Source organism: Manacus candei, unplaced genomic scaffold (genome assembly GCF_025592945.1).
Source record: "Manacus candei isolate 608988 ecotype Guabito, Panama unplaced genomic scaffold, ASM2559294v1 h1tg000008l, whole genome shotgun sequence".
NCBI classification, from domain to species: Eukaryota; Metazoa; Chordata; class Aves; order Passeriformes; family Pipridae; genus Manacus; species Manacus candei.
Genome location: NW_026138056.1, coordinates 24698141 through 24716224, shown reverse-complemented (window position 1 = coordinate 24716224; position 18084 = coordinate 24698141). Strand labels below are relative to the sequence as shown.

Genomic DNA, 18084 nt, shown 5'->3' with positions numbered 1-18084 from the left:
TCCTCGATACTCTACTTCCTGACTTGGCTCACTATGTTATTAGAACCCTCACTCCGTGCCTGTCAGTCAAACAGCCTTGCTTTTGTAAGACCTGCTGCAAGAACAGAGGCTTGGCTTTGCTGCAGCAGATTTAAACCTGTGACTGAAAATGACTGATTGGTCTGGGGAGGAAGGGGCAGCCACTTACACTTTAACATTTTTGGCATTACTGACTGAAGCTTTGCAAAGCGGTTCTGTAACACAAGGGAAGGGAGGGAATATCTGGGGGCAAAAAGGAAGGGGGAGGGAAGGAAACCATGGAGTCATGCCTGTTCCCTCCAGGGTATTGACCTGCCACATACGTTTCTCCTGTTTTTATTGTGGGACTGTGGATAAAGCATGGTGATATTGGTCAATTAAAAAAACCTCAAAAAACCACCCAAGCCCAAGAACAATCCAGAATTCTGCCCAAGGGGAAGACTGCATGGGAACTGGGGTGCGCCTTATATAATTAGCATAATGGAGCATAAATCATGAGGAGATCTGTGCACCCACACCTGAGACTTCATATTCAGACATGCAACATGAACTGCAAACAGATTAATAAGCAGAAATAATTTAATGAGAGCAAGACAGAAGACAAAAAGGGCCCCACCACTCACCTAAAAATGCGCTAATAGGAAGATGCTCTAAATTTCAGGGGAAGAAGCCACGGGAGAGGGAGGGGATGGGACTTGGTGCTGGACGGCTAGAAAAAGGATCGTGTTCTTGTTTCCACATACACCTTTTATTTTAAGCTTCACAAGCTAAACAGTTTCATGCTCCTCACTCTGGCAGGCTGTAATTACACCAGAAGAGTGTGAATGTCTTTAAAAGGAAAATCCAAGCATCAGTGGCAGAGAAATCTTGTCTTTCATTGTCTCTGCACCAACAAACACTCCAGCCTTACACTGACATTACAGCACTGCAAAGTCAATACAGGGGATCACCATTAAACCTTAAATGCTATTTCAGTGATTACACAACATTCAGATAAGTAACTGGAAGTCTGTAATTTGTCTGGACAGACTTTTAAAAATAGTTCAGTTTCCATGTATTTGTTCTTAAGTCACATGAAAACTGACAAAAGCCCTGAAGATCAGGGTTACTGGAGAAGTCAACCTTCTTCTGACAGACACCAGATACCACATGTTCTTGGTGCAAAAGCAGAAATACAAGGTCTCTAAATGTCTGATCTTTAAATAGCGAAACTTTGACTCATATCACAAAGCACAAAAGCCTATGTGAAGTGAGACTTAGTGTTTAGTTTCTTCAGTTGTACGGTACAGCAAAGTTTTACAGATAATGCTGACCCAGAAAGTGCAGTCATCCTGACTGTGCTGAGCAAACATTGGCACCAACATGTTTGAATAATCCCCCACCATATGAAACTGCAAGTTTCTGACAATTACACCTTAGTCCTAACAAAATTTACACTAATCCAAATGGACATTAACAAGTATTCTTCATTTTCACCCTCTCTGGTCTATATTATTTAGTTAAAAAAAAAAAATCCTTTTCCTGTAGAAAGTTGGAGCCACCTTTGGCAAGTTTTTTATAGAAAAAACAGCGGGAAGGTTTCTTTTCCAACTGTAATTTTTTCTTATTGATGGATAAAGGAAACTATCAGGATGGATCTACACATATAAAATTAATTATTCAAGTTTCACTGAATGGTTCTTGCACAAGAGCACAGTAATGCCCCATTTTGTTGCTCATATTTCAGTTTTGCATATGTCAAATATTTATTAAGAAGTAATCTTTGACAACTTTTTCTTGTACAGCCTGCTTCTCAGTCCTAGAAGGAAATGAAGTGAAGAAAACTGTCCAAATACAGGCTTGATAGCTTGGTAGAGAAGACAAGGCTGCAATGTTTGCGGTGGATACATGGCTGGTAGCCTATAAGAGCCCCTGCAGACACTGCAATTTTCTTGAGAAACAGACAAAAGTAGGAGAAATTCTAAAAAGGACCTTTTCAATTTTACATGGGGAGGCAAACAAACTTTTTTTGCACAGTGTTCAGAAATCAAGATGGTACTATAAAATGCTTTACTCTAGCCAAATGAACAAGTGCTATTGGTGAAATTTAAACTATATTTTTCCTATATAAGATACCTGTGACAACTGAAATGTAGTCAGCAAATAAAGGAAACCAGAGAAATCCAAAGAAACTACTTGTCATCATCTGGATATAATTTTTTTTTCTTTCTCTCATTCTCTCCCCCCCCCTTCCCCCAGAACAGAAATTCATAGTTTGCAATCACCTTTCAAGGGATAAAATCAGGAAACTCCAATCTTTAGTTGTTTCTATGCTGCTAGTATTATAACAGACAGTTCAAGGACTTGTTGGCATGGAGAATTAATTACTCACAAAACTTGAATCACATTGGCAGGGCACTGCAAAGAAAGGCTGCAGTGCCACTCGTGTAATGTGGCATAAAAATTACAAGGACTTTATTTCTAGGTCTGTTAAGAGAGTATTGTGCAGTAACTAAGAAGAAAAGCAACAGGTAGAACAATATCTTTTGAAACTGTGGATTTTATACTCATTTTGATCAAGAACTGTTCAAGATTTTTCAGTGCATTGACTGAAAGTGCTTAATTTGGAAGACACCAAAACCAGACAGCATTCAAAAAAGAGCATTTTCCACTTTGTTTTCATGTCCACATTTTTACTCTGTTCACTTAAAATGCCATTTTGTGTTTGGCCAATAAAAATCTGTCAATAATCATACACTTTTTTTATGAAATAGGGCATTGAGCATCCACAAGAATACTCCATTACAGGCTTTAAAGATATATGGACTTATTATATTTAATATCCTACAAATGTGGCTTCCACATAATCTTGCACAGGGAATCTGGCTTACATAAACAGATTTCTTGTTTGTAAATCTGAAATCAAACTTTGGGATAATGAGTGAGTATACTGGACATATGTCCATCCCCAGTACTATGTGCTGTGCAATGCCCCACATCAGTAATTCACGATGAAGGGGTAACAAAGGGCAAACAACTTTATCTTCTCTGTACCATGGTGTTGGTGTTTTCTTTTGAGCATGAACATTGAGGGCATCACATTATCCAAAGTCATAGGTTAAGGCCCACTGCTCTAGTGGCCTTTCATTAGAAACAAAAATGGATCAACTATGGCCAATAAAGGAAACAGAGGTAATAATAATAATAATAATATTAATAATAATAATAATAATAATGATGATGATGATGTGGACAGTGATTGTGGAGCTTAAGAATCACAGACTCATGGACTCATTGAATCATTAGGGTTGGAAAGGACCTCTGGAGGTCATCTAGTCCAAATTAGCCCTGCCAAGGCAGCACAGTCTTCAGGGGTATCAGCCACTATCACCAGTTTTGTATAATTAGCAAACATAAGAATGAGAATTTTGGTTTCTGTTTCCCAGATATTAGCAATAAATGTGCCCAGTGAATTGAGAGTATAAGGTATCACAGGGATCCTAAATCAAGAGACTCCTAATGTGGCAGCAATTTGTGTTATGTTGTGTTCCTCATTACTATCCAGTATCCTACAGATTTTATCTCTGTAGTTAGATTTCCCTGCCTCCAAAAATTGATATAGTTGTATATAATTAAGGTATAATCCAAAACAGATGTTTTGCAACTTAGGACGTTTTTTAGATTCTCTGATAAGTGCTAGTGCACAAAAATATATCAAGCACATGGAAAAGAAGCAGAAGGCCTTGCCATTGCAAGTGTTAAGTTGCCTCATTTCATTTACACAAAAGATAATCTTAGATAATTTCTTCTTACGGGCTTCTCTAATAAATAAATGGATAAAACCTCTCAAAGAAACAAAACCTCAGATATCAACCGCCACAAGAAAATGACCTTCCCTTTCTCACCGCAAGCAGAAGAGCATCTTCCTATGTATTTTACTTATGACCTGCTGACTTGACAATTTTGGTTTTAATAAGCACTTTTAACAGGAATATGACCCCACTGTTCTCTGTTTCCTTAAAATCAGACTCTCCATAAGAAAAATAGAAAGGCAAAGGACAACTAGAAGAATTCCCTTAATTCAGAGTTGGGATTCTGCTATTTTCAGTGTTTTATAATCTCCAATATGACCTTGGAGGTTGGTCACATTGGTGGGCATAATTTCAAAAACCTGCCAGTCTGCCTGTAGTGCCAGAAATCACTGTCATTGGCATCATGCTAACTGGACGTGGCTTCATCCACTGTGACCCTACAAATTCCAGACTTAGTAGTTTACAGCTACCATTTTCAGTTCTTTCCTTCATGTTGAAATGTGTCCACCTGGCAATGCTGCTGTAGTCAAGAACATTTTGCATGCACAGAAACTCCAAGGTGAAAGGGAGTAAAAGGGGTTTTCTCAGCCACACAAACACAGCTTCTGTGAATCTTTGATGTTTATGTCAAAGGGTGGATGGACCTTTAAAAGTCTCACATAGTATGTGCTACGTATCATAACAGGTGTGTAGTTAGAGACCCAACAAAATTAGTAACTTCATGACATTAGTAATTGCATGAAGATTGTGCAGACAGATTGAAACTATGTAATAAAAGGTCAGGGAGGTGAGATGTTGATCCGCTCCACAGCAACCCAGCAGTTCAGAGGACTTAAATCTGTCCCCTAAATCACACTGCCATGACCACTAGTGGGTTGTAACACCCTACATCAACAATAACAACTCTCACTTTCACTAATACAGTGAAGCACTTCAGTGGAAAAAGCTGTTGACAGATGACTGTTTTGAGTTTAGTAATGTTAATGCTCTTCTCACATCTTACTCTTCTATCTTGAATTTAAAAGGCAAACACTGCAATCTCAGACTACCAGGCACTACCGTGTAAATCTGCAGGTCAGTTTCCTGTGGGAATATTGAGCCTGCAGCCATGGGAAACACATTTGCAGTACTGTAGAAGCCAGGAAAAAGCCGGACCTACCATTTCTTTTTAAAGGTTAATCCCCTAATCTAGGTTGTAAAGTATAGGATTTACAGTGAACACAAAGAATGTAGTTCCTATCTGGGTCTAATCTAATCCTTATCTATTGGATTTCCAGCACACTTTACAAATCAATCAGCTATCTGCTCCCCTTTCAAATGTAATCTGTGTATTCTAATGATGTATCCTCAGTGCCTCAAGCTAGATTAATTTAAAGTAACTATAATTTAAAGTAATTGCAGGTAGGGAGAATCATAACCTTATATTACGTTTTTACATTGTAATTTTGCAAACAGTTACAGACAGGAAAGGAAAAAGCTTGCAGTGACTTGAAAGTATAATGCACACTTGCTAACCCACTTTTATAACTTTGTACAGGTTAAGGGATATTCTTAGTAGGTAGAAGTTTCCAACATTTCATCTGTTAGGGTGAAACAACAAACTCCAATAACATTTTAAAAATACATAACTGTAGAAGAAATGATCTGCCTTTGAGAAAAGAAAAATATGTCTTTGATTTCAATGCCGTTAATATAGCTGAACAGAACATTAAAGAACATTAAAATTAATGTTTTTATATTAACTTCAAATCTGTGAAAGTTTTAAAAGAAAATTCCCACATATTTTTCAGTACAAAGAATGCCTGCTGCTAAGTTACAAACTTCTAATAATATACAGTTACTTAAATTTATTTCTCACCATCTGATTTACTTTATTTTAGAATTTCATATTTCAACACAGCCAAGAAGTGCACTTGTCATACAAAAGAGCCTGGTATAATTGAGCCAGATGACGTGCCCCACAAGTAAAATCAGCCATTCATGAAAGCTGGTCACCAGAGGCCATTTCAAACAATGCACATTTCAAAGTAATCTAAAGTAATCCCTTTTTTCTACTGATTTGGTTTCCAGGCAGTCTTAAGCACATGTGTGCAGCAAACAGGAGGCTTATTAAAACCTGATGTTATATTGGAGGTTATAATGCCATTGCCTTGTGATTGAATTCCATGTCTGTTAGTCTTCAAAGAGAGAGGAAAAAAATCAATTAAATTTATATGCTTATTAAACATGAGTGTCACGATACGTGCAGTTTATTAGCACTTGCTAAATAATTAAGACAGAGAGATAATTAGACGTGTGCTAGGCTCCAAGCAGGCTTCTGATATCAGATTTTTTTATCTTTAAAGGAAGTGGCTTTCCAGCTACGAGGTAATATAATTACTAAAAGACTCCAAGTATTTTTCAAATATAAAGAGTAAACTCTGTGTATGAAGGAATCTCAGGTAATTTTAAAATTCCATTTTAAACCCACATATCTTTGCTATACTCCTGCTCTCTTCAGCAGTGTGGGGCACTATGAAAATATACTATACAATAACACACTGGTAATTCAGTGATTCAGTAAGTAGTCTTGCACTGGAAGATCATTATCACAGAAGTTAACAACAGCAACACAGTTTGCACATTTCTTTAAATTCCCGTTTAAGTCCACTGGCTTTAGAAACTGGAAGAGTGTAGTTTTCCACATCTTCTTTTTAATTTAAAAAGCTTCCTTTCTAGATATGTTTACTTCCCCTCAAATGTCTGAAACAAGAGGGATTTTTGATTTTTGATCTTGTAAATGGTTTGTTTTCCTAAATAAATGGACATGATTAATTTGATTATGAATACAGCATCTTTAGGACAGAGTATCTATGGATCTACATATTTATTTGAGAAGACAGAGAACATGCCCATTTCCTCATGGTAATGTACACACCTCTGTTATCAAAGGGAGAGGTTATGGTAGGTTGTGCCATCATGCAGGTGGGTGGTTTTGAGTGGAAACTGAGCTCAATGCATGGCTGCTCTGGCCGATCTCCTTGATGAGCACACAGGGGAAGCAACAGGGTCCTCATGGGGACCACAGGAGTCTATGTAAGGACTGAAGGGTGAGGAAGTATGAATCTACATAAGTGTATGTATGTTAACTGATAGCATCATCTGTTCTTCTAGGAGAACTCAAATGTACTTTTAGCTGTAATGACGAAGGACTGACTACTCAGAAACACTGTATGTGCCATTCCCTGGATAACCAGGTGAGTCAGGTGGTTCCTCTAAGTGCTTTTAGAAAACTTACTCTATCATACTACAGTGCAGAAAGTGAAATTATTTATAGTATCAGCACTTTGTGTGTTTACATGCACAGTGAATGTGCTTATGTGGACGTAGGTCCACTACAGGCTGTATGTGGTGTTTGTTGACTTTTTCTTTCACTTTCAGATCTGAACACCAAGCCTAATTTTTTTTTTTAATAATCCCATTATATTCAAACGAGTTTTACTTTCAATAAGTTCAAACTCAATTTAATAGGACTACTAAGGTAGACTCAATGGATCAAGTCCTGAGTACTGTTTGTAAAGCACAATCTCTCTTAGCAGGCTACTTCCTTTTGGCAAGCAGTTTTTCCAGTCCTGGTACAGTACCTTCGCTGATAGACATATAAAAGCTCCTTGACAGACCAAGAAATGTGTTTTCAAATAAGCTCCTCCCTGACAGACCTGTACTATAGAGAAAGCAGCCTACTAATAATAGTAAACAGTCAGTCAGACCAAACAAAACAATCTGTTACAAAAACCAGATGCTTTATATCCTTTTCTATAAAGACTAGACAGCAAGGAAGTTGCATTTTCTTGAGACACTGTTGCGAAGGACACCACCCTGCCATCAGTCTTCATAATCAGGAAGACCCCTGGTGTTCCCCTAGCTATGTTACCTGGTGGGGCACAAGGTAGAGCTCCAGCCCAGGAACACGGGGGCTTGTGTCTGCTATCACAGTAATCCTTCCACCCCCCTCACCTCTCATCAGCTCTCTGTCCCACAGTCTCCACTCAAGCACACATCTGTGTACGCTTGCGGGGGATTCCCAGAGTGACCTGTGACTGACCCACCTCAGGGAAACTCAGAAAGTCATTGCCATGTGGCCATGTCCTGTCAGGTGAAAACAGTTTTGTACAGGAATGACAGCAAATATGAGCAAGGAGTACAGCTGATGGATTTTACTGCCAAATCAGGTGTCCAAGACTTATTTAGACCCTGATATATATGTTTTACTATGCAAACTAAATGCATCTGTTGGATTCAAGAGGACTGCTCAGCTCCTTAAAACAACTGCCTGCTGGCTTTTGAAAACATTTCTGGGACAAGGATGTCTTAAGATCTTTAGTATTATTTTAGAAAAAAGCAAAGCATCAGTGGCACAGGAGGAAAGGCCAAAATGTATGAAGCATCTGAATACTGAATTTCACCTGAAAATTAGTACTCCTATCAAAAAAGCCCGAAATTAGAGTCACATACGCCTGTTCAGGGACAGAATATATCATATACTACTTCACTGTCTAAGGAATACCAGCCTGAATTTTAAAAATCAGTTTTCAGAGAGCTGTTTGAAAATAATCCTCAGTCTGAGATCTAAAAGACTCAAGAATGACTTCCTGAAATTATTCTGACAATACCTTTATCTCAGAAAACATTTCGAAAGGGTAGCACATATAAATGCACCTTCATTTTCCAAGTGAATATGCCTGTGGAAACACTTTCTTCATCTTTCAAGTGCGCATACAGGTATTTCAATTTCACAGTGCTGGCTTCTGTAGATGAGAGAGCAGTTTTAAAGCATAGAAGATGAAGCTGAATACATTGAGGCAAGCATTTTTTTATTTCCAAAGCACTTCTTATTAGGCAAAGTTCCTATTTAGCAATGAAGAGACGTGATTTTACACCATCTTTATCAATTATATATGCACATATATATATATATCTTTATAGTTAATTGTAAGCCTACTCATAAGCCGAGATTATACTAAGATGCTTGACACAGCACATACTGAATTATTTTCTCTAGCAGTGATGGAGTAGTCAGTTAACCTTATGTTGCAGCACCTGATTGTCCATTATGTACAAAGAAGGGAAGACAAGAATGGAAATTGGTAACCATTAGGTAAAAGCTTCTGAATAATACAGCATGGATCAGAAATGGCAAGGATCAGGATGTATAGGAAATCACTCCCAGAAATTTGAGATGAGATAGCAAGCCAAAAGACAGGACTGTAGTGTTTTTCTTCATTTTGTGTAGGAAGGAATTTGGGAGGCATCCCAGTTTACAGTGATTATTGTGGGGAAACCATCAATGCTTGCTTTACTGGATGGTTGGGGTTTCTTTCCCTAAATGTAAATGAGCTGTTCTTATATGAAAGGTGTCTCATAAACTGTGTCAATGACCCAATTCAGGAATGCTTAGACCAACATATAGAGAATCCAATTCTCTGTCTTTAGTAGGCTCAGCTGTGAGGTCAGACCAGGCTGCTCAGGGTTTTACCAAGTCAGGTTTGAAAACCGCAAAGATGGACACTGCCCAAACGCTCTGGGGCCCTGTTCCGCTGCTTGTCTGTTCTGAGGGTGAAATTTGTTCTTTCCTATATCCAGTCTGAACCTCTTGTATTTCAAGTTATGTCCAGTGCCTCTTGTCTTGTCTTCCTGCCATGCATGACTGTCAAGAATGAGGCTCCATCTTCTCAGTGACCTCTCTCCAGGCACTGCAGGGCTACTGTCAGGCCCCCCAAAAGCTCTCTTTGCTCCAGGCTGAACAACTCTGCTCCCATAGTTTCCTCACACAGGACAAGAACTCCAACACCAACCATCTTGATGGCCATTTGCTGAACACATCCCAGTTTATTGATGTCTTTCCCATATTAGTGACCTAGAGCTGGACGTATGTCGTGGTACTATTTCACTTAGTCCTAGAATTTGTTATATAGTAGCGTCATGGAGAATATCTGTGTCTGTCATTGCCCATAAGTCTGAGATCTTTTCTATTGACTTCTCATTCCACTTACTTCATCACTCTACACAGTTTAAAAGAAATCCCTAATATTTGTACCCCCACTTAAAATTATTAAACGTTAAAGACTAAATTTTGTTCCTCAGTTGAAGGAATTAGCCAAAATTTCAGTCCTTATCCAAAGTCCTTTGAACTGAGAAGTCTTCAAATTATTTCAGTCATCACTGCTTCAACAGAAATGAAAACTGATTTAGAAATCTTTTTTGTTTGTCTCATTAATAAAAAAGTTGAAGCAGTTGGGACTGGGGAAAAAAAGCGCAACTTTATATTTGAGAAATGAGAGATTTGAAACACCCTCTGTCCCAGGTCCCATGTAAAGGTAAAGAGCATAGTTGGAATGAAACAAATGATCTTGATAGTTTCTGATGAGCTGGGTGGTGTAAATGTTTCACACTAACCACACTGCATGCTCATAATATAGGAGCTAATTCATCTGCCATGAATACATTCCTGTGTATGTTGTCCTTTAAAATAAACATGCAAAAATGAGTAATTTATTGAGTTAAATGAATAGTTTTCCAGAGGGGCCACTTCTGTCCCATATGACTGATTTTAAAGTCTAAATGAAGGCAGATTTAATGCTACATCCTCTGTCTCACTACGCAAAACAGTTACTGCTTTAAATATGGAATTTCAAATTTTTAACACTGTCAACAAGTTCCAATTGTTCCTGAAAATATCATTCAGGCTGCTTATTTGTTTCTTAGAAGACTGCAGAACTCTAAACACAGGACTGCACATGGTGAATCATGATAATTTTCCAAAGCCTTTATTTACAGTGGTATTGCATTTGCAAAATGTGTTTATTTCTATATTTAATTTAAGAAATTTTGATGGAAAGTTTATAACCACAATAAAACACTTTTATAGGAAGAGTCTCCTGGAAAAGGTGGCAAATCATAACCAGCCCTGCATGTATTCAATTTTACAAATCCTTTTTTATTTCTCAGTATCCTAAAAATTATCAAAGAAGTTATTATTCTTGACATATCAATATGATCTCTTAACTTCACAATGATTAATGTGTTCCCCTGAGTTTTTCTACACTAGAAATGAGGTTATTAACTTGCATTTTTCCCACAGAATCCTCCCAGTAGTAAGGGTTACTCATGTATGCATCTTACCATAAACTCTTACAAATAGATAATCTGAGACTGAGGGTCATATGTTTCTTAGACTAACACAGATTCCTAATAACTTCCCTCCAAAATTAAAGGTGCTTTCCATGGCTTACAGTGAAGAGCAAACAATGCCTCTTGGACAGAAGTTTCAGAAAAAGCCTACAAGGAGGTTGTAGCACAACTGCCAGTGTCTTCTGCCCAAACATTTTCCTTGTGGCAGAAGAATTCAACAATGTAGGTTAAAAAACCCCAAACTTCCACACTGCAAATACTCTGTTATTTGTGTTTAGTGTTCTGATGTGTATCTGGAAACCCTAATTTGCTCCTAAAGAAAAGCATTAACACTGTTTGGGAAAACCACTTACTGTGGTGATGGTGTTAAACAGAGAGGCAGTTCAAAAGACTTCCACACCACAGAAAGGAGGATGCCCTGTTATTTTATTCAAATTTATAATGTTCTTTTATAAAATTCCTGGCTCTCCTTAGCATGTCCTTTAAAAGCAGGATGGTTTAAAGCAGATAACACATCCTAAAACCCCTCCCTTGACCTTCAGGATGTGGATCATGGCACCCACAGAGCATAACCCACCACTCAGTCACTCGCTCGTGCTACCCCACCTTCTTGTTTTTCCATTTTATTGAAAGCTCCTAGAAGCTTACCTTTTCCCTAACTAAGAGAATATGTTTAGATTATAGTCATGTTTAAATCTGGTAAAAAATATACCAAACATTTCTGGGCATGAAGAGGGAGAATGCATCTGAAATGAAAAATGCACTGTGCTAAAGCATCGTATGGCACTGGTTTATGTTTCCATTAACTCCTACATTTAAAAAGCTCTGTTGACCCCTGTCAGAGGCATTTATCTTAACATTGCAATGATTTATAAAACTCTTGCACATTTCTTTGCATGATTTTTTTTACCAAAACTAGACCTTTATTACAATATTGAGTTACATATTCTTTTTTTCATGGAATAGAGTTGGGAAAGAGATACAGCAAACTGTCTGAGCATTGGCATCTGTTTCCTACACCTGCTAATGTAATTTTTATGTATCTGCAAATGAAATCCTCCTGTGTTTCCAGTAACACCTATAAGCATGTTTTCAGGACACAGTGTGGGTCCTCCGGGCCATGGCCGGGAGCAGCCGGGCAGGATGTGGCAGCCTGTCCCATCCTACTCCCTAGTCAGCAGCAGGGCGCAGGGACAGCCCTAGCTCCACACACTGGGCATCTCCCTGGGGATGAGGACAGGCCCAGGCCAGACTGGAAAATGCTTGGCAGGGCTGGGGGTAACCCAGGGGGCTGAAATGGAGTCCTGGGCTGTAGGTAGGGTGGTGAAGGCCCTGGAGGGGGCAGGAGTTGGCAGCCATAGGTGCCTGATGGCCGTGACATGCAGGCAGCGACAGCATCAGTTGTAAATGACTGAATAAATATATCCATACAGTGAATAAGAATCAAAGCCATTATATATAAGTGCAGGAAAGTTGCCCTAAAAGTTGTAATGGGCAAGTACATTTCACCAGGAAATTGTTATGGATAAAACCACAGAATCAGCTATTGTGTGGGAAAGGGCATAAACAACAACAAGCAAAAATTGTGAGCAGTAGAATGTCACAAATCATCACCTTTACCAGTGTGATAAAGAGGGGTCTATTTATTATAAATTATCCTATCTTCCATGGTTTAAGATTCAGTTCAGCATCTACGCAAAATATATATTCACTGTTAACAGTCAAATGACACAGGTTTTATCTTACAGGTAAGGACACAGTGGGAAAGCAATTTTAGGAAGCAAATAAATGTAACCAAACAGCAAAGAGCTATTGCTAATATATTTTCTTTTTAGTGTAAAGTTGCTTAAAACGAAGGCAGCTGATTGACTACTGTGAATCAGATGGATCTCCTAGACAGTGTGATGAATGTCACAAGTTAGCATCTAATACCTGCCTAAGGCTTGAAAAACCATTCTGTATGCCATCTGTTATGGAAATATCCTGTTGAATAGGACTTTTGGACAAATTTTTGTCAAATTTGGACAAATTTTGGACAAATCTGTCATTCTCTGTTTGTAAATGATATAGTGAATATAACACTTCCAGTATTTTTTCATGTTTTCTTACATAATGTCTTTCATATAAGTTCCTTGATTCACCCTGCAAAGAATTAGCTAATTGATTATCACTGGTATCAATGAAACATCATTGAAACTAAAACAAAGAAGGATCAGTCTGACTACTCAGAGTCCAGACTAAGCTTTCTGCTTACTCCCAGATGTGAGGCTCAGATGGAATACCTTAACTTTTCAATCTGAAAATAAATTTCAATACCATTACATGCTGGGGAAAGAAAAAAAAAACAACAAAAAGCATTGGAAGGCTTCTCTTTTCTTTGCAGTGTAAAATGAAAAAATCTGAATCCTTGAAAACTAAACTGTCATCCTCTGGCCATCTCTACCTTTAATGAAAGACAAAGTGCAGATCATACATCCCTATGATATTAAATGACAAGAGTCATAAATACAAGGCCTCCCTTAAAATTCGACAATATTAATATTGAGGAATTTCCAAAAACCAACATCCATAATTACTTAAGGATGATGACAGTCAAGCTAGACTGGACCATGAACTTGGATCTTTAATGATCATCCAGATAAGACTCCTTGAAATGTATTCCTGAATTTGTTTTCATTCATCAGCCTTGTATATGAGCTAATACTCTCTTACATTTAATTAGTCACTCTGATTGTAAACTGATCACACACTATTCAGAAATTATTAAGAGAAATGATAAGTTGACAGTGCCATTATTCCACTTAATCCTCTATCCTGTAGGAATATAAGACAGACAGTGTGTCCTGGTCTCATCTGGGATAGAGTTAATTTTCTTCCTAGTAGCTGTGCTGTGCTGTGTTTTGGATTTAGCTCCAGAACAATGTTGATAGCACACTGATGTTTTCAGTTGTAGCTAAGTAGTGTTTATACTATGTCAAGGGCTTTTCAGCTTCTCATGCCCTGACAGGGAGAAGGCTGGAGAGGCATAAGAAGTTGGGAGGGGACAAAGCCTGGACAGCTGACCCCAACTGACCAAAGGGATATTCCATAACATATGGCATCATGCTCAGTACATAAACTGGGGAGAAAGCTGGCTGGAGGCTGCTGCTTGGGAAGTGGCTGGACATTGGTCATATAGTGGTGAGTAATTCTATTGTCCATCATTTGTGTATTCTAATTCTATTAGTATTATTGTTAGTAGCATTATTGTTATTATCTTCCTTTATCAACCCATTAACTACCTTAATCTCAACTCACTAGTTTTCTCACTTTTACTCCTCTGATCCTCTCCCCCATCCTGCTGGCTAGGAAGTGAGCAAGCAACTGTGTAGGGCTTAGTCAAACCACGCCCCTGTATTTCTTCAGTAATGTGTGGTGTGTGTCACCTTAGGACCTAAGGAGGAGAACTTGAAAGGATTTACTGATATTTACCTATCAACTAATGCAAAATTTTCAGAGAGGTTTATTTCACAATCTTCATCTGTGTTGGTTCTCTGCCCTGTATAAATATGCAGCCATTGGATATTCTACATCTAAATTCTCAACACTATGTCTTTTCTCTCTTTGAAGATAAAGGCATTTAAATTGCATAATCCACAGGGCATTCAAACTTTGTAATGAAAATGACAACGAGGATTAAAATATGCCTGCCTCTGTGTTGTGGACTACCATGGCATCTGTTAACTGAGCATGTCACCTGTTCCAGCAAGTGCAGCACATCTTAAGAACTTAAGAACTGTAAGTTAGCACAGTTATGCCAGTGGATGAACTTGCTGATCCCATAGGCAGGTCACTGGTGTTATTTTGATACTTCGTTCACAGGTCCCTAGACGACGTGCTGTCACAGAGAAAAGTCCTCACAACATGCTTGTGCCTTAAGGAACAACACTTGCTGGCATTTGAACAGTAGTCACCATCTGCTGCTTTTTTGGTTCATTACTGGCACAGACACAGGTAAGATGTCCTGTTCCATCCACCATTGTGTTTGATCTATCTAACAATATCAACTGATATCTGAATCTAATTTTTCTCAAGCACCTTTTGATTGCCCTGGAGCAAGAAAGAAGCTCAAAATGTCTGTCAGCAAAGAGGCAAGGTTCCTTACCAGAAAGGAAGCCATACTACAGATGGGAAGAACAGGAATGACTATTCTAGTGAAAATGCTTGTTAAGTATCATTTCCCACTTTGTTTTCTATACATGTAACACACCAAAACTTCAGTAAAAGGAAACTTTTATAATCTAGTAATCTAAGCTTTCTCTACTTCCACAGCCAACTATTACTGTTCTGGTCATCTGTGCTCACAATGAAATATCTTCCTCTCAATTTGGGAATTATTCTGTCTTGCACTAATGAGTGGTTATGATTCTTCTTATTCTTCTTATTTTTTTATTAACCAGCCTTCTAGGAAATTACATTGACAGCTGGAGATGGGACACAGGCATTAGTAAGCCTTCTTTATTTACAAATGTTTCCTGAATTCTCCAATTTTTCTCTGATGCTAGGTGGTTATGTATTTAGTGAATACTTCCTGCCTTTTCCATTCCTCCAAGAAAATCACATAATGTAAGTACATCAAAGCTGTTGGCTATAAGGAATTAGCAAGGGATCGCCCTGTGGAGGGTCTCTCAGACTATGAATACTACTAATAAGGTAATAAGTATGAGAGTCTCCTCAATATGTAATTGCTCACTCTTCATCTCAGCAGGTTTTTCTTTACCTAATCATCAGCAAAATAACCCATGTAAATCACAGAATAGTCTGGTTGTTTGATCAGTCCCTTTCTTTGTGTTAGCCCTTTGATATTTAACCTCCCATTTCAGCCAGCTTTACAAAGATGTTTTCCAGAGAAACAGTATGTCTCATCTGATGCTATATTAATCATTTGGAGAGAACGTGTATGTTGCTAGGCTGGCAGTAAGTGTATGCATATGAAAGCAGGGCCAGTCATGGGCCACAATGAGTTTCTTCTGCAACAGACCAAGAGCCCTTCATCTTTAGTGCCTAGTGACCTAGGGAGCAGGTCAGATATGATGGCTGCTATAACAAAGACATTTCTTCAATACAAAAATGCCTTTGCAGTCACACTTGCTAACCAGTCTGAAAATCTCAATTTTAATTTGTCTTTAAAATAGTTCAAGATAACAGAACAATACGACTGACATGCTAGAAAAAAGGTTAACACATTAATCTTTTCCAAGCCATGACAGACATGCAAATTAACATCTGACTGGAGATGGTAAGCTTTTTGGCAAACTCTAAGTAACTTTTCACCTACTAACAAAAGCAACAGATAACTCCAGAAGAAAATAACTTCACCAGATAAATAAAACACTTGCATCTCTGTTATAAAAAAAACAAACCAAACAAACAGAAAAAGTTATTGTGTTAAGCAATGGGCTATATTGCTCCTTTCTTCTCTGCAAGCATTTTTCTTTTCACCTAGCTTGTGAGAGAGCAAGCAACCTGCATGCTAACTGTAGCACATCTACCTGTCATTTTCTACGATCAAGCAGATGACAGTGAATTGTGTGCAAGCAGATGTTGAAAAGTAGTAACTTAGGATCCACTTGGATTCAGGTAAAGAATAAAAACCTCCATGTGGATCACAACAAAAGAAGCGTAATACTTTTCCGTTCTCCTATCCTGGGGCAACCTATCCAGCCTGACCCGAAGAATAAAATTTCTAAGGTCACCATAACAGAAAATTAATACCTTTACATTTATGTGTGTGTTACACTGGAGGTAAAAACTTAATACTTAATACAGAATTAATAATCTTTTCAACAACAGAATAAGCTTTTACCCATAGAGATACATGACACTCTGCAAAACTGCTCAGAGATTAAGGTTTGTAAGTTGTGTGGCAAATATTACAGGGATCTTAGTTTCTATCCTGCTTCATGGGATGAAAAGAAGCGTTTAACTGCTTGTCTCCTGCTGGTTTTGAATGAAAATCCAATGCTTCATTAATATTTATCCCTTTTTCTTCTAACCCTACTATATATGCTCTCTTTCGGGAGTTTCGGGAAAACCAGCAATTATCACATCAAAGGTCATCAGTCCACCAGAGAAACTTCATCCTTAACTGATGAAGAATTGCTGTAGCTTTTGTAAACAATTCAGATCAGGCAAGAAAGTGTTTTCCCTCCTCCCTTCCCTCCTGTTACTCTGTTTGGTTTTATTTAATCAGCTTAGAAGACCTCCTTAGTTTTCCTGTGATGCCATACACTATCCTAGACATCAAAAAGATTTTTATACTGCTTTTATACTATTTATACAGAGGGAATAAAAGAATAACAATAATTTAACCATGCTGCACAATAGGTTCAGTCTGAAACAGTCTGAAGGACTCTGCCTAGATTTCCCAAAAGATATTTTTGTTAAGATATGTTCTGAAGTTATTTGCAACTTACTTCAGTAGTAACAGTAGCAATAAAGAAAGAAGGTGGTCCATGCAGACGAAAATGACAGAGATGATCAAGTGACTGAATAGAAATCAGAAGAACACCGAAAAATGAAGACTCTATTCCTGCCAGCAGCAAATGTTAAATAAAAAAGGTGTGAGTCAAATCTCCAAGATAAATCAAGAAACTGTTTTCAAAATAATGTTGTGTTCATGTTACTTATCTTTTGGCTTCAGAGCCTCTATGATTGTCCATTTTGAAAGTTTTTTTGGCAACCCTAGGTACTAAAGAACATCTTTTATTTTCTTCCAAATGAGAGATAAATTTTCCTAGACTCATATGATGCCAAAAATGAGATGTCTGATAAAGCAGAGTGAGCTGGCAATGTTAAAATATGTTTTCTTCATGACTTAGGAATACAGATCTGATGACATGCAGTGGAAAGGGCACCATATTCATCTGTGTTTCCAAGCTCACTGGAGAATGGATGACCAAACATCATTAATTCTGAATATTACTTTTTTTGGCTATTGTACTTTTGCACAATGAATTGATTTAAGTATGTGGGAATCTTGATGTTAATCACAACATGACTTCAGTGTCATGTAGCCTGCTAGCCTGGGCAGGTTAGTTCCCCTAAAACAAAGTATCATTCAGTG

At 38.0% G+C, this 18084-nt stretch overlaps 1 protein-coding gene across 1 annotated transcript in view; it reads right to left on the bottom strand.

The window, feature by feature from the left end:
* The window catches only part of SULF1 (sulfatase 1), a 121310-nt gene that overhangs the window by 64924 nt on the left and 38302 nt on the right, over nucleotides 1-18084 (bottom strand). The gene's annotated exons all lie outside the window — the stretch shown is intronic.